Raw genomic sequence first — 18,509 nt, 5'->3', positions numbered from 1 at the left:
GTTTTTTATCTTCTTTACTGCATGACTTTATTTAGATTTCTTTTCTTGACTAATGTGTTTAAATAAGTAAAGGGCACTAATGAAAAGGGGGTAGTAAGCTTAAAATGTTAAAGTTAATGAAATAACATAAAATAAAAAAGGAATTTTTAAATTATGGGACCTGTGAAGGGGTAAATTAAAAGTTATTGATACAATGAAAGGCCAAATGCACATTAGAGTAGTTTTAAAAAAATCGTTTGTTATGTTGGCATCAAAGTGAAATGTGAAAATGTGCAAAGTAAAGACCAATAACATTGCCAGATTTTCAACACTTGGCATAACAATTTACAGTTAGTCACATACTATTTCAATAAAATGTTAACTTTGTCAATCAATATGTAAAAAAGCAATTATATAAAATTCTGCCTTGAAGTGGGCTTGACTGGAAGAGAACATTTCGGAATGATGAAATAAGCTGTCTCTTAATTGTACATATATACATTGTATGTACGCTATATACATTGTATGTATATATATATGTAATTTTTATTTTTTAAGTATTTTTTTGCCTCTTAATTTGTGTGTCTTTATATCCATGCACTCAGGCCATGCTGGGGAGGACTCTTAAATGCATCAGGAAGTACAGATTTTGACTGGCTTAAAAACTAATTCTAAAGAACAAACTAATTTAGCTGCTTGTTGCAAACAAAACATCCAGTTTCTTTGATCATGTTATTGTTTGTCTCAGCAGAGAGAGCTTTGCTGGAATCGATTTCCCTCCGGTATAATTGGTGTCATGCCTGGTTTGGCTAAATAAGCCGTAACACCAGAAAATACTCTGGCCAACTAGAATGGCATTGCTTTAGAATATGCTGAGGAATTGCACAGACAACAAAGGTCTTTGGGTGAGGAGCTCCTAGAATCATTTTCAATTAATGAGAATTTCACTGAATTGAGGAATATTAACTCTTGTTGTGATCTTGTTGATGTTTGGGTGCTCTCCATAGCCTACAATGTCAGCCATAATATTTGCTTTTCTCAGTCCGGTTTTCTCTGCTCTAGATTTTCCTTTTGGGGATGGTTTGTCTGTTATTTTGATCCTAAATGGTGGTTCTGTTTGCTATTATCAAACTCTGAAATATATTATCTCACTTTAACTTGTGTGTTTTAGTAGATTTTTACTGTAATTGCAGTGCATTATCACAAAATGGGTACACCCATGGTTGTTGAGTTAAGCTCAGTGAAAGTGTATAAAACCTCAATTTATTGTCTGCTATTCAGAGGACTTAATGTATTTCTGCTAACTGAAAAGTACAAGGTTAAAAGGTTAATATTTTGCATTGATTAGAACCTGCTATTGTAGCGGCTCATTGTCCTCCCTTCTTTTTTCTCTCTTGCTCTTTCACAATTGTGTTATTGTGCAGGTATACACACTCACACAGATGCACACATACACACAAAATACTCTCTCTCCTCTCCTTTCTTGTAAAAGTTACAGCGGGGCTATCCATCCAAACCCATAGACCATGAAATTAGGTTAAGACGTAAGGCTGTGAATGACACAGGTGTGGATACAAATGAGAACATCCGAATGAATAAGTACAGATCCAGGATGGCTGATACTGTGTTCGTTATAGGGATTCAGAATTATATTTCACAGCTTCCTTTTTCGTTTTATTTAGCCCACTTTCTCTGTTGTGTATTAGTGGTCAGGGCATGACATTTAAAAGCTGGGAAGCTCCATCTAAGATTATTAGGAGTTCTGTCATGTTCTTATTTCCCTAAAACACTGAAATTCCTCAAGCTTGTCTGCGCTACTCTGCTCTCTCATATGAATTGGAGCATTTCTTTGCCGTCTTTTTTCCTGATATTATCAGTCTCGTTCTTTTTAATAATTTCCCTTCATGTATAGATACGATTTAACAAGAGACAAGCTCAATGACAATAAGGTTTGTTGTGACAGTGTTGAAGTACAAGCTGAAGCAACACAAATCTGGTTTTCAATGATTCTGTTCTGCTGTTTATACTGAGGCTATAGGGGAACATAAAATACTTGGTCAACCCAGTCCCAGGAACACATGTTGCCATTTGTCTTTCTAAAAATTGCAATTGTGCACAGTGTCTCCATGCATTATGTATCTAGGTTTTTGCTTTATTTTTTTTTAAAATGGATACATCACTCGCATGTGACCATTAACTGTATCAACCAACTAACGAGTGCTAACTTGAATGTAAGTGGGGTGGCTGATGGCTTAAACAGTCTCTTTCCAAAGGTTACTTCTCTAATGCAAAAAGCCCTCCATCTGAAACGGCCATATACTGCATGACATTTGCTCATTCCCCTCAATATGGCTCATAATGATAAAGGAAATACGACTCGCATAAGCATTTATACATCAAAGCCAGACGTCTATCTAAAGTGTTTCGTGTAAGAAGCTACAATGTCCTTATGAGGAAAAAATGTGGGGGTGGGGTATGACAATTGTTTGAAATAAAATACATTCTTTTTTCAATGTGACCTTCATGCACATGAACACCATTTACTGGTTGCCTTGGATATGAGTAAACACAATTAGTTATGGCTAAACTTAGTCATTTCCTATTTGTTGTAGGCAGTAACAGTACTTGGTTAGGCACATAAATGAAAACTACTTTGGTAGGATAAAAAAAAAACATTGTTGGGGCTTAAAAAACCCTTTCTCTTTACAACATTACAGTCACTGTCACAGACACCTTTGTTACCCTTCATCCTCAGTTGCTCTCACAGACAAGAAGTCACATATGCTATGAATTAAGTTATTTGCCTTATATGCCCACATGAAGATGGGCACATTTTGGACAGGAGGATAGTCTCTTTCACAGAAAATACCTGCAGTCAAAATGCAGCAATATCAAGAGATGCAAAATACATAAAATCTTTTTGATACTATAGGAGCAGAGAACATTTGGAGCCCTATGTTTCCAGATAGTTTGTCTCTGCAGGGTTGCTGTCAAACTGTATGTGCTGAAGTTGGTTTAGAGTAATACCCAAACATTGTTTTTCAAACATTTGTTATTATTCAAAATGTTGGTGCAACAGTTGAATTCATTAAGTGCTGTAATATTAAAGTTAGGAGATTTCCAAATGTAATAGTGCAGTTTACAAATGGATTTGTAATGGATTGACGTACTGACTGAATGACCGCTGAATGGAAGAAAAATACACTGTCCAAGTATAAGATTTCAAGCAAATAATTTTAAAAAAATGAATTGATAAAGAAGAATGATTGAATAAGAAAAATTATCTATGTGGAATGCAGCTGCAATCTAGCATGGGAACCTGACAGATCTGAGGGTTTATGTTTCCTTAACTATGGCAGAATATGTCCTTCTGCATCTATTTTTCAAGCATGTTCCCACTCCTGTTCCAGCTTTTGTCTAACAGGGGGCATTCCTGATTTGATACTGTACAGATGGGACACATTTTTTTCCCTCTGATTTGTTGTATCGCTTTTCCATTGCAACCAATAGCACTTTGATCTTGCATTTCTCATTCTCTGTATATAAAGTCAGCTCTCAAAATTAAAATAATGTGAAACACATATGCATTTCTACCTGTGATGTAGACAAATGTTTAACTTCCCAAATTCAGCTGTCAACTATTGTGCAGAATAACTCAGACCTCTGCTTTAGAAAGAAAAAAAAAAGAAAAGAAAAGAAAAGAAAAGCCCAGAACAATTAGTCGGAGATATTTATGTCAAGGCCATCTGAGTTATGTGAAGTGATTTAAACCAGAGGTACTGATCTCTGTGGTAGAAACCTTTTTTTTTTTTTTTTTTTTTTTTTTAGAGAGGATTGACAGCAAAGAGCCAATCATTCTAGACTATGGAAAACCCAGCCATAAAAGAGTTTAGTCTCTGTATGGTCAAGACACAGAGCTCTTCTCCAGAAGCTCATCCCTCTTACTTTTCTCCCCATCATGGCAATCAGAGTACTGTTAAACCATCAAATTCATTGTCAAAGTGCAGCTTAAAAAGGCCATAACTTTTGAACATAGTCACGTCTAGAGTTGGTCATGTAAGAGCACTGCATTGACTATTGTTTTTACTATAATAGGTATTGACATTTGCATCAGCAAGGATCTGCTGATATCTGCAGTCCTTCAAACACCACTGAGTTCCAACATGAAAAGTTTCTACTCCAATCAACACAGGTCTACACTGATACAAAAGAATGCTGAGTACTTAAAAGGGAAAACAATATGTTCAATGCTGAATGTGGTATCAGCTGAATCCGATTTTGATTGATAGGCCCTTTGGGGACATGTGAGGTGCATGTAAGAGAGAGAAGGAAGAATTTGCAAAGCAATGATCCATTTATTTTTTAAATTATATCTAACTGGGGTATTTAAGATACCATGACAGAGAGAATCAAAGAGTGGATTATGAGTAGAATTGGAACGGTAGTCAGGAAAAACAAACTTTATATGTTAAGTCTCTGATTTAATCAATTTCATTGAAAGGCAGTGAAATAATTAACTTGCATTTACATGTGTAAACAACAGTACAATACCAATATTGTTCCATTCATAGCCTTAAATGTTCAGCCTATACAGAATGAAAAAGACTCAAGAGGAATATTTAATGTGTAATCTTTGCCTGTTTGCCTGCACACAGATGCATGCACTCAGTTATAATACATAAGCACTTGTGGTATGCCAAAGGGTCAAGTGGTTTTGAATGTGTGCAATGAAAAGTCCTGACGCTCGCTAATATTTCCTGATGTGTTCTGTCTATTTGAATAGCGAGTGCTGCCTCAGCTATACCTCCTATTGTCAGAGCTTTCTATTTGAATGTCAACACTATTATTACAGCAGGTGATGCAACAGCAGGTGTCTCTCCTCCTGTCTGTCTTGTGTTCACTGTCTGTCTTTTCGTGTCCTTTTGTGACCCCTTCTCCCTCTCATGCTTTTTCTCTCAGTTTTGTTTAATAGCCACCATTATGTGCCTGCAAAATGGAATCCATTTTTAACCCACTTTTTCTATCCTTTGCAAGCATTTCTTTTCTTCTAGGCTTGACATTCGACCACTCTTCCACTCACTCTGACTGTAATGGGTGAAATGGAGAAAGTTTTATGTGGTTGTCTTGCCTCTCTTTTCCTGCTGTTTACATCCAAAGCCTTGACAATGTAGCCTCTGAGTAGCTCGGGAAAAAATAGACACGTTGACATTTCACACCCTGAAATGTGGCAGCGCATAGTATTACTACTAAACACTGTTCATTACTGCTTTGACAGCTGATGACCAAGATTCAACCTTCCTCTGTCAAGACTGCACACAAATGGGACTTTCTAACAAGATTTTCAGTGTGATCAAAGTTGAGAGACTGTGTTCTTTTCTATTTTCCTTCTCCTGTGCTCCCATGTCTTTTTGACCAGACTTTCAACCATATAATCAAGTGCACTTTATTGCTGTCATGTCTGCAAAGGTCTGACTATATCTTTAACTCAGGATCCATTGATGTTGAGAGACTTCAGACAGGCAGGGTTTTGGAAATAGGATGAAAGATTACATTTTAAAACAAAGAATAGCTATATAATATATGAAAAAACTGAATTGTGACCAAATTGGTTTGTAATAGGTTGTCTCCCTGAGCCCTGACACTAAGGGTTAAATCAGTTTGTGTATCACATTTGTCACTGAAATGATAGCACAGTCTTAGAGAACATATAATATGTACATCTGTCCAATTGTCTAATGCATGGAGGTTTCACAATCCATAAATTCTGAGGTGATAACATATCTCTTGGCTGTTGTTTTCTGTCACACACCGCTCACGTGACAAAAAAAGGAATCATCATGCATAAATAGTGAAATTTGTAAGCAGTAACCATGTATTTTGTAATAAATATACCTAAACATGTACCGTATTTTGCGCACTATAAGGCTCACCTGATTATAAATCGTACCCTCAATTATGGGGTCCATTTTTGTACCTGATTATAAGGTGTACTTATTTCCTAATGTTCTCCGATTGGTTTATCACTGCCAGCACATGTAGTGTATGTATTACGTCCCTGTGTCAGCGGGAAATGGTCCGATGGTCAAGTACAACATTGTCGGTCGTTTTTACACTTATAAACTTATAAATTGCACGTCAGTCTGCATCACCCATCTCAGACTGAAGAACAGACACTCACTGGGACATGGGCAAAAGCATTAATGATGACAGGATTCAATTGCTAAGTACGAGCTCCATACAATCTTTGCCCCATTCAGAGTGAATGGCTGGGATCCGCCTGACCCTGGATTCACACCTAACGCAAAGCAGTGATGGAAGTGGCCAGTTGCCATTCCTTTCCAATGTACCGGGGCGAAGAGGCGCGGCAAAAGTGAACGTGGCGGAGAGCGGCGCGAAGGGAGAGCGGTGAGTGATGCAGATGGGGATTAATGCCCCAATGAACACTCGGTGCTCCCCGCGGTAAATTCAAAATGGCCGTATCCGTGACAGATTTTGGAATCTGGTCCACACATAAAGCGCACGGGATTATATGGCGCACGGCCGTTTTTTGTGAAAATTTAAGACTTTTATGTGCGCCTTATAGTGCGGAAAATACGGTACATTTTATTTAATCCTAACCACGTATTTTCAACACTTTGCGGATGAGAGCACATTAGAAAATGAAAGAATAGCCAATGGGAGGGTCGAAAAGTACAATGGCTATTGAAAACATTGTACAACACAAATATGAACAAACTTATCATATATAGGAATATGTTCAAAGTATAACAAAATTCAGGTATGGAGACATAGGATGTCGATTTGCTGCGCATGTTGCAATGAATCTGAGGCTATAGTTGTGTAGGGAACAAATTGAAAAAATATTGTGATTGTACATTTGAGAGTTTAGTGTTAAACTGCTATGCTTTGTACTGTTGACCAATTTAACTGTTTCATGCTTTGACAAAAAATTCACCAATATATTCTTCAATATGAGACTGGCATGTAGAATCCTCGTCGACATTACCTATTAAAGCATGGAGAGGATATATATTTGTCAGTAAGTGTTCACTTTGAATTCACATGGACTGAAAAGTAAGTGTAAGTATTAAAGATATTCACATTATGTTATGTGTCCCATTAAATAAATAAGGCTCAGTTGTAATAATGACTCATTTGTAAAATGTGTCATTCCTACATTATATGCATAATGAAAATCAGGTCAACTACTTGTATACGTTCTTGTTCAAACTGGATCCCCAAATAATCATTTGGGTCATGCTTTTTACACTGTGTTCATTATGTTGCTGTAAGTCAGCCTAGGATTGGCAGGCACATTTTAATTAATCTGAAGAGGTCTGTATTGCTTAGAGACTACAGGTCCTTTGTGATATACAAGAGGGAGTGAAGTGATTTAATTTTCTGAGTAATTTTAATCAGGCCCCCTACTAAACACATTTACATGACAAAAAAAATAAAAAAATCCAACTAATATGCTCGTCCAAAACCGGACTTTTAAAATCTATGTAAACGTGATAGTCCGACCAAATGCACATGTAATCAAGCCTCTCAAAGCGGAACTAACAGGCCCGGATAATGTGGTTGTGGATCAAATTGCATGTAAACACTTAACTAGACTCAAATGGAGTCTTTTTTCATCTCTTTGTAAAATCAGTAAAACTTTATCATATACAACTGAATCCCAAATGAAGCTCGCCTCATTCCCATATTTTTCTGTTTCCTCTGACAGACAGCTGGCCCATGAACATGATGTCAACTCACGATTGCTTAAAGCATTTCCCCACTGTTGCTCTGCTCTAATAAAACCCAAATTTTATAACCAGTGTCAGCTGAAAAAGCATCACTATTCAAGAATCTTAAAGGCAACATCTGTGCAATAAATTCAGCGGTACCTAGCTTGTATATATGAATGATGGCTAAATGACTTGAATGTTTTCTCATGTAGTCCACAGCGTCGCGACGACGGACATACGGCCTGTAGTTTGACTCAGCTATGCATGTAACCATGATGATTTATGTTTACAGCTTTTTGCTGTCCTTGGAGGGAAGCTGTGGACTAAAATACATGTATGTAAAGAAGTATATTGGAGATTTTGTTAAGTTATATTACAAGTCAAGCAAAATATGATTATTTTAATATGTGAGAAACTAAATTAATGTGAATAATTAAGTTATTTACAAATATGCCAAATTTTGAGTGGTAGGGTTTTTTATTCTAACAGTCAGTTACTTCTAGAATGAATTATAATAACACTTGTTTAATTTTTGCAAAAAACATATAGAAAATGTCATGTAAGAATTATAACTACTCTCCATCTTTTTTAAAAAAACCTTTTTAAAAAGTCTTTTTAAAAGTTCTCCTTGGTCAGCATCAATAGGGACCAGCTTTATACTATACCCACTGGAATGTCTATCCTTAGATGACGGTATCAGGATTACTCATCTATTGCTGTTGATCCTGGGACATTAGATCGTCTTGGTCAATGAGATATCAGAGAATCTGCAAAGAAATCTGAGCAGCAATAGTCCTTACACAAAGACTGAAAATTGAAAGAAATAACTCGATATCAACATTTTGAAGTGACCCTGCCAGAGTTCAGACCCAAGTTGCATTAAAAATCTGGATGGTGATTGATGGATAACAGCTTGGAAGCCTTCAATCTGTAAAGATGTTGATAATTTTGCAGAAAAGGAAGCGTCAAAGATCTCAGGACTGAAAACACTCTTTTGCAATTTTGTTGAAAGCAATAGTGACAAGTAAAAGCTTATTATATTATTAACATTTTAGAAAAAACAACATTCAAACGACAAAAAAAGTAACTTTTTTGTTTAATTGTGTATGTTGTTTACTTACAGAAATGTTATGGTGTTTGATGTAATTTAACCAATCAAGTAGGAAAATCAGTGGGGTTCTTTGCCATCCTCATAGTACAAAACAAAGAATGTCACATTGCTTTTACTGTTTACTGCTTTAGTTCAGTTTTAAGTAGGATTGTCACTATCATGAAATGTTTATAGGTGGTTATTGGTTATTCAAATAATTGCAGTTAACCTTCATAATGTCTCATCATTGTAGGCCACGACTCTACCGTAAACCCTGTAATAATTAGATAATTCACCTAAAACTTACAAAGACAAGAAAATTAATAAAAATATACCTGTTCATATTCACAAGTGAAAGAACAAACAAAGAACAAGAAAGTAGAAAGAACAAACTTCAGAATATTTGTTGACACGTATGTCCATCATCACACCCACTCATGTTCTGGAGATTCTATTAGGAGGCTGGGTGGAAAATCTCAGCAAGAAGTACAGAGTGAATGTTGCAAACATTTGCATTTTTCCATCCCATGGCTCTGGAACATCGCTAGAACATTTCAGTTGTTGTGTTAAAACAACTTAAGATACTGTATACTTTTACTTCATCTGTATTGGGTATCATAGGTTAAGTTTATATCAGTTCTCATGCAACCCTGATCTATAAAATCAATGTATCTGAAATTCCGCAAATTATCAATATTGACCCAGACACAACATACCAAATACACATGTAGTGTATTTAAATTAATAAAAAAACCTGCTGTTTCTTGAGTCTGTGTGGTTATCTGGAAGAGTATTACTTGACATTATTCATATTTCATGTCACAATTTTGAAGTAATAAATGCAAAATGGTCTATGCTATAACTATATGACATATGTGGCTCATCACTGTAGAAGTATGGAGTTCATTTTGGCATCACTAAGCATTTTAATACGATTGTTACTAATATCATTCATATTGGAAAAAATTCCAGTTGAGTGGCTGAATATTCTCATATCCGGTGAGACTGGTAACTGCACTTTTTCCTCCAAAGGGGAACAGCAATATTGCATGTCTTTTGAGTTTATGCAAAGCACCTCACATTTTCCTCCAACTGCACTCAGTCAGGGCAGCCATGGCAAATATCATTAAATGCCCGGCAAACACCCTCTACACATGCACGTACACGCGTGCGCGCACACACAAAAACACTCTCTCACCCACTCACATACACACAAACAAACAGCACATACAGAAACACCTTTCCCTTCTCTCTACTCCTCTCACCACCCCCTTCTTTTTCTTGCTGGCTATCACTCAGTGGCAGTGCACGAAGGAAAGAGAGTGCATTGATCTGCCAAAGTGAGCAGCCATTTTCAGAGTTTGTGCAGCACTCCTGTCCCTGAATGGGAATTGCTCATTTCACCTGGCTGCCTTGCCTATAGCAGACTGGTGGGAAGCCTGGCTGGAAAGAGGCAGAGGGAGAGAGTGGGTGCAGGAGTCAGGGCCCTGGTCAGAGCTTGGCAGGTAGCAGATAAGAGCTCCTCATGCTGCTCCTGCATGCACTTACCACTGCTGCTGGAGCTCTGCCTCATGCTCTGTCTTTCATAGACTGACAAGCGCATACACACAGTTTTTCTCCTCACATGTGAGGCACTAATAATAACTTTGGCATTCTGGTGAGTCAGCCGTCTTTCCTCAGGCTAGGATAAAAGTAAAACATGGTGCCTTTATTGAGTCTGAAATCACTAACTGTGGAATTCCCAGAACAGAACTTTAACTCAGCCTGTATTCCATTCACTGCCAACATGCCATGTGTCTACAAGATCTAATATTGTGTCCAAAGTAGGTTGTGATAAACTAACAAACAACCCAGTAAACGGTTTACGATATTCACATGGACATAATACTGAACTGGAAATGTGCGTTAAAGTAGGATTTGTTTGTGCCCGAATACTTTATTTTACTTCTATGTGTCAAACTATTTTATTTTATTATTGGAATTCTTATGTTTTTTATTGTTCTGGAAGGAGCCAAGCTGATAACATCTCATGTTGCTTTTTTAAGTAAGCATGCTTCATTTCAAGCATCAGTCATGTGACATAATTTGTTGAACAAAACTAAAAAAGTGTTAACTACGCTTAAGCTGCTACAGGTGGATATTATATTCTGAGGAATATACATTATGTATTCAGACATAGAGCTGCATATGTACTGAGTAATCCTCACATTACTTCAGCAACACATTTGTGGTGAATTGATTTCTGCTTTTAGTTTTTATCAAACTACAAAATTACCTTTTCGAATGTCGACCTGTGTCCTTGTTGAATTCAGAATTTCAATGCAAACATTTATAGGAATTATATATTGTATGTGTACAAGAATTGACTATACATAATAAGTATTCAAATGTTAAAAAAAACACGAACAAACAAAAAAAATAAGATCTGATGTCTTGTCAGAATCATAAAGTTTAGGGCTTAAACTAATTAATATCCATGGGTCTTGACTCCTGTTACATCACACGAATGCTGCCTTAGAAAAAACAACTGCAAGGGATGTGTTTCAATCTCACAGTTTACAACCATGGAATGTGAAACTACAATGTTTTGAACATGTGGACAAACATACCAACAGTATTACACGCTTCGTGGTGAGACTGCGCTGGCGTTGGTGAAGAGAAGGAAACACAGAACAGCAAAATCACAGCAGATGAAATTAAAGGTCTCCAAATGTCTTGGTACCCGAGCTGAGCAAAACATTTACCTTGTTGTTGTTGTTGTTCGTTTAAAATCTGAAGCAATTGATTTCAAATTCAAATATTCACCATTATATATTGAACAAATCTGTCTATGCCACATCGAACTGACATATAAGTGAAGCCTTCAGCCTTTCTGTATCTGACTCACCTCTCTGACAGTGACCCCCATTCTGTGTTTGAAACACATTCCATCCAGCCACTTCATTCCCCCACTTCATCCTTCACATGTTCTCAAATTTATTTCTCCCTATCTCTTTCCCCTAGTCAACCCACTTCCCTCCCTCCATCTAGCCTATCTCTGTACTGCTCTCCTTGCTCAGTGACAGTCTCATCACACTCTATCAATCAGGCTTCTGAGTCCTGGGCGCACTGCAGCACGGCATTGCACAGTCCCAGTCCGGTCCCATCAGTGCCAGTCAGTCTCCCTTACTCTCTCAGTCACTTTAAAAAGGTTTAGGTTGCCAGAGATAGTCTGCTCCCTCTGCACAGCTGCAGGTCAGGAGTTGGGAAGGATTGAGCAGGAGTTGAGCTTAGCGCTTGATTGGATATCACTTGACATATTCTCTGAGCTGTCTCAGCACTCAGAATGTACAATTCCTCTTTTGTACAAAGATGGATATTTGGAGACACGAGCAGCTTAAATTCTCAGCTGACAAATTTGAAGACATTAATAAAACATAGCATATGAGCACTCTTAATGCATCACATGATATTTAAGCGAATGATGCAAAACAGAGGTCAGAACAGTCTTGTACTCTACTCTTCTTTTCAGCTTCTTACCTGCCCCCCAGTGTCATCCTGTGTTTGACATCTCAGCTGCATAACTGAGAAAGACAGAGAGGAACAGGGATTTACTGCTAAGTCAAGCCGTCTATGAAAAGTAAAAAAAAAAAAAGATAGATAAAGCCCTACTTTCATTTTTTGTCTAATTCTTATCTTAAAAAATTCTTATAGCTGTGTTGTTGATATAATTAGTTCATTTATGCTGCATGATTGTGTATATAATAATGTATTAAAAAATACATGAAATGCCTGCTTTGCAACCACATTTCACTTGACGCACACACAATTGCTGATTTGACTTTGAGAATTATGAAAACAAGCATAATTACATTTCCCTTTCAGTAGCACAACAAATTACGTTTGTGACTTTTTCTGAAAGCAAAAGAGGGAAAAAAATGTTTTTCTTAAGTCTGTTCAATGTGTTGGGAAGATTTTCTCAGGCTATTCACTTGCTAAATGCTTTTGCAGATGCTGCTGTGCCTATATAAGCCTGTGGACTAATATTCTTGTAAATGATTAGCTGGTTATTTAAACACAGGAAGAAATGTACTTTGGGTTGCTACAACAAAAGTGAGCTGGGGTGAAAAAAAAAACGTGCCTTTTCTTTTTTTAGCTACACTGGATGAGCTTTAATTTGACTCATTATCTTGTAAAAGATTATTGTTGGTCTTTATAGCATTCAAATGAGATGATTAGCAATGATAATTATGAATGTCGTGATTACAGTAGTCTTTCTGCCCAAAACTTCTCATTCGAGTTAATTCAGAGTCAATTTTCTGTGTGAATGTAGTTGGCTGATTTGTTTTTTAATGTAAAAGCAGAAATGGATGCCCACAACCTAATCTCCACAAACAGATATTTGTATTTAAATATGCAGCATTTGTAAGCAAGGGATAAGACTTTAATACGAGGAATTGTGTTGACCAGTCAATGCATACAATGAGTAAAATCATGGAACAACTGTCAGTGGTCTGACAAAGACTTATTCATTTATGTATTTGTTTATTTAAACATCTAGCTGCCATGATTGTGCAGAATATGCCAACATATTATTTTTCTGGATACTCACTGGCAATACTGGATGGCCCTTGCCCCCATAGGCTGAGTCTCAAATGATAGCCAGTGGGTGGCCAGATTGAAAACAAGATATCTTGAAATCTATTTGCATCACTTTGACCATTCTAATATGTGAATGATCACAATTATCCAGATGAGGATATGGCTGCTTCTTACCCCCTAAAACCTGGCCTAATCACTTGTGAGTCCCTTGTTATCTTTGTTTCTCTCAATACACCCTCTTCATGCAAATGAATCTGCAAATTAAATTGTAGAACAGACAAATATTAAGGCACTTGCCGTTTTGGTGCGGTAAGGAATACTCAATTAAACTGGATCTAGCCTCCGTAATTATTACATCATAGCCAAGATAGCTGTTCAATGGCAACAGATGCTTTGATGGACTCCATTCTGTAACAATGCCAACCGACTAGCAAAAATGAAAGTGCCTGAGCATAAGAGTGTAAGGGTGCATAGGGGAAAAAAAGGCAAGTGACAAGAAAGCTATCGCACGGGAGCCTGGTCTATAGACGCCGTATTTCATTACACAGGACCGAAGCTTAGGAGGCAATCAAGCATATTTAGCCATCCTCATATTGCCCCCTCCTCCCCATAGTCACACACAACCCACCCCCCTCCAAGCAATTATTACTCCCCATTTTTTTTTACTGTGCTTTGCCATGAGGAAAATGAACTGTGGTACTTATCAGCTCAATGCATACACAAGTGACTGGGGTAGAGGACATGTAGGAATGCATACTGTATGTGTGTATATGTGCAAGCATTGGTATATGCTATTGCTTCTGTTTTTGCTTTGGGGGAGGTGTTGCAGGAGTGTGCAATGGCAAGCTGACCACTCGTGAGCAATAGGTTACCTTTTTCAATCCCATTAGCTCAGTAACATCAGCACATTTAGGCACAGCAGGCTGAGCGAGGGGAGATACAGAGATAACCATAAACATGTCACCAAAAATGCGCTGTTATTTGCATTCATATTGGAAAGAGGCAAATTGATGTGGGGTCAAACAGGGAAGGTGAGGGTTTATGACCTGTGCATAGCTCTGCTGTCAGCAGCTCTGATCTATCGGACCGGCCAGCCTTGTCAGGCTTTACGCCTGATTATATTATCATGGCTGACAATCAATGTGAATGAATGATCGTTCTTCCACAAAGGGGAGTAGATTGAATAAAACAGAATCCAAACAGCACTTTCTGTGTAATAAAGTGAATGGACCTGCAAGCCTGAAGTCATCTAGTTAAATGATAAATTGCATGCCAGTGCAACACAAAACACTTTCAAGATATTGTCTATGTTGTGATCTGTTGTGAATCTTTTAGTCTGTCAGTGTGTTTATGTTAATAGTTTTATATATTATCAGCTGTAGAGTAAAACTGCAGAACTGTAAAAAAAACGATAAACATTTCACCATTCTTTGAGTTTTGAACTGCTAATGTTCACTCATTTGAGCTGCACAGCCGCCAACTGCAGCATTAGTTCCCGTCTGGGGACTGGTGTTTTGGTAAAAGTGCTTCTCCATTTGTGTGACTCTTCAATTCTGGGCATCCTCCCCAAGCCCATAACTCAACATCCCTCTATCACTCCCATGCGACTGGCTGTCATAATCATCGACATTACGCTACCTCAATGGGCCTGATTTACAAGTCTGGACATGGCATCAGTTCTGCGCCAAGGGGTAAACATGAGGCAGTTTCCTACCGTCAAGCTTATTTCTACACTCTGCATTTAATGGGGGGGGGGGGGGGGGGGGCGATGGGTGGGGGGGTGTATTAAAAAAAGAAAGTAGCTTTTCAGACCAAGCACCAACAGAAAACAATTTGGAGGGAAATGTGTCTTATTTTTTCTAGATTTTGAATTATTTTGTGGGCAGGATAAGAAACATTATAATCAAGTTGTTATAAACAAAGATAACTGCAGTGGTGTATGTGTACTGGATTTAAAGCTGTGTTTTGCCACAATTAGATAAGTTAGTCCTATTTTTACCCATTACAATTAACTGATATGCTTTGAGAATCTCCACGTGTGTATGGATAAAAGTGATGGAATGATATCTCAATCAACAGTTGCTTCTACCTTCACAAAGAAATATGGCTCATAACGTAAATTTAACTGAGCATTACCCTCATTCTCTGGAATTAAGAGCCATGTTTCATATAAAAAAGAAAAAAGAAGACTACTGGTAATTCAAGCTTTGACCATTTTACTGATTCAGTTTATAATGTATGATTAGTGGCTTTGAGAAAATTAGAGTTCCATAAGGATATTGTGGTTCCACATGGAAAATTCATGTACTTTGGATTTTTTAGTTTTTAAGTCATAGGGGCGTCAGAGGAAAACTTTCATAATGACCTTCTGCTAAGTCCCATATATTGCATTGGAATATGAATATCTTCTATTTATTTATTTTTTTTCCAAACAGAAATTGATTATCTGTACTTAGACATAAAAAAAAGTTTACAGAAGTATGCCTTTGGACTTTGAACATATTTTTTCACCTTGTGGCAGCACCTGGCCCTTTCCTTAACCTCCATTTATTCCATAATATTATATTAGCTAGTATTCATCCACCTATTGCACCTGCTAAGTGATAGGTCACATAAATCAATTTTTATATACACACACACAATAACAGTTATATGCAGCTTCGTGCGCCTTCCTGATAGCTGCCATTTCTTATCACCCGGCTGAAAATTGCACTGTTATGAAGGCTCTTTTGCTTACTGTTTAAATGGCAGAGGCTGAGAGAAAGGTGACTCATTTCGACCCACTTTAATGTGTGTATATATATATATATATATATATATATATATATATATATACATATACTGAAAAAAATTACTCCAATTGCTGACTTTGTGTATTTTATGTCCACTAAACTGTTGCTGTTATATCTAATAATATTATTTTTATTATACAGAGAAATATCCCTCTATTTCCTTTGAGCTGTGGCAGAGGTAAGATAATATTCACTTTCTGCACTTTCGCTAAATATTTCTGCAGGTAAAGAAATAGAGGCTGTAATTGTGCCATCTGTTCTATGGAGATTTTTAATAAATTAGCTGTTCAACTTTGTTTGTTGTTCCTCCAACTGAGCTCCAATATTTGAGAGGAAATTTTACTGTAGTTAATGAATAAAGCTGAAATGCACTTGCATGACGGCAGAGTGTACAGGTGACACAATAGTAGGGAGAGCCCATCGGCAGACTGCATGATGTTGTGAGACCATTTGATAGACAACAACACAGCAGGAGAAAGAAAAGGGGAACTGGGATTCAGCACTAGAGAGGCAAGAGACTCTTTTTCTTTCACTCCCTTTGCTCCCCAACTGCTCCAAGTGCAAGAGGCACGGGCTGCTGCACAGACAGATGGCGAGGAGGTGTGTGTGTTTGTGTGAAATGCACGATGTGTGCATGAGTGCGAGTGGTGGGTGGTGACGCCATTCGGCTTTGTAAAAGTGAGAGAGATGGAGCGTGAGAGATATAAGGGGAAAAAATGAAGAAGGAAAAATATTATTGAAGTATGTGTTTGAGAAAGGGGATGTGACTTTTTCAGGCAACGACCATTTTTAAAAAATTCTTGTATACATACACACCCATACATACAAATAGCTTTTGGACTTAATCAAAGCACCAATAAAAGTTTATTTGCACTGTCACTTTGCATCCACCCATCATACTGCCTGGAGAAGATGTTCTAAAGAACTTCTCCGAATGATGAGGCACACCCACAAGAGGAAATGTGGTTTGTTGAAGAGACCGAGGGAAGCTTCTGTAATGACAGACTGCCATCTACTGGATTTCACTGTAACTTCACTATAAACTACTTTATAATCCTCACAATTTATAATTTCCTGAATGTTCACTTCTTCTCTTTATTTTACTCAGACATTCAGTTTGATCTTTCTTAATGAGACCCTCTGATGTATAAATCCAGTCATTTAGTCTTATTAAGAACAAGAAACCTGGGTTGGAATTGAAACAAATCATTTAATGAATTAGACAATTAGATTTTCAATAGGTTGGTTTTGTTGTCGCATACAAACCCTAAAAAAGGATCTATATGTTCTTGCAATAACTTAAAAATACTACAACAAACCTTTTGAAAATGATCGAGGAAGATCTTTTAGTGTGATGTAAAACTACTGATCATTAGATAGACTCAGAATCAATTTCTGTTCATGTCATTGAAGCTGCAGGAAATCAAAGTGAACGGAATCCTCTCATTTAACAATGCAAATAAAACATGTGACTGCAGTAGGTCACACATATTAGAGTGTTGCGGCATAGCACCATCTTGTGGTTATATCATACTGGATAAAGTTTGGCAATAACAGTCACTTTTGGCAACAAAACAGAGAACATATAAACGTGATGGCTACATTTCAATCTGGCATAGTTCTGTGCTACATAAGCATTTCTACAAAATGTGGCCACGGAAAGAGACAGTTTTTTTTGGGAAATTGTGGACGAATCAAACATATGGACATTTGCCACAGTTTGCATGGTGATATGTTATGATAAACAATGAGTCCATAAGTAATAATCAGTGTTGCTTACAGAAACACCTCACAGTACATTTGAAAAGGCAACAGGATATCTATAAAACCTGTAACAAGACTTATGAGGAGCCAGCGTGCATTTAACAGTCATGAAATATGCACAAGACTTAAGTACCTCATCCATGGCGCCTTGAGACAAATCCGTGCATTTCATTAAATGCACACACTGCCTTGGCTCCTCTTCTCAGAAAATTATTCGCAGAGAAAATAAAATTAATTTTCTATGCTTGTTTCCTCATAATCATAATAGCAATGTAATGTTAAAGAATTAGCGGCTTCATAACAACAAATTAGGAAAAGCTATGAAATTGAACCCACAACACATCTTCTGAACAGCCTTGTTGGTTCAAATTACATATTCAAGAAGCATGTAAATAATTTGGAGGTTATCTTAAGTTTTCATTAATCATTTGATATTGTCTTTTTTTTTTTTTTTTTCGAAAGTTCTATGGCCAATGCGCCAATCTCTAATCCTGTCTATTTGTGGCTTAGCAGAGACTGCTATCTGGCCTGAAACAGACTTGATTCCTTTTCCAAAGCATATCTGTCTTT

At 37.2% G+C, this 18,509-nt stretch overlaps 1 protein-coding gene across 36 annotated transcripts in view; it reads right to left on the bottom strand.

The window, feature by feature from the left end:
• The window catches only part of LOC140281575 (receptor-type tyrosine-protein phosphatase delta-like), a 339,321-nt gene that overhangs the window by 183,189 nt on the left and 137,623 nt on the right, over window positions 1-18,509 (bottom strand). For 35 of the 36 annotated variants that reach the window (XM_072376019.1, XM_072376023.1, XM_072376033.1 and 32 more), the window contains exon 7: window positions 12,322-12,365. The exons of the other annotated variant lie outside the window; for it this stretch is intronic. The gene's annotated coding sequence lies outside the window, so the exon portion shown is untranslated. The remainder of the gene's footprint in view (window positions 1-12,321; window positions 12,366-18,509) is intronic. 36 annotated transcript variants of the gene reach the window in all.

This window comes from Leuresthes tenuis, unplaced genomic scaffold (assembly GCF_036924035.1).
Source record: "Leuresthes tenuis unplaced genomic scaffold, fLeuTen1.0.hap1 SCAF_22, whole genome shotgun sequence".
In the NCBI taxonomy this organism is placed as follows: Eukaryota; Metazoa; Chordata; class Actinopteri; order Atheriniformes; family Atherinopsidae; genus Leuresthes; species Leuresthes tenuis.
This window is presented reverse-complemented; position numbering and strand designations above follow the sequence as displayed.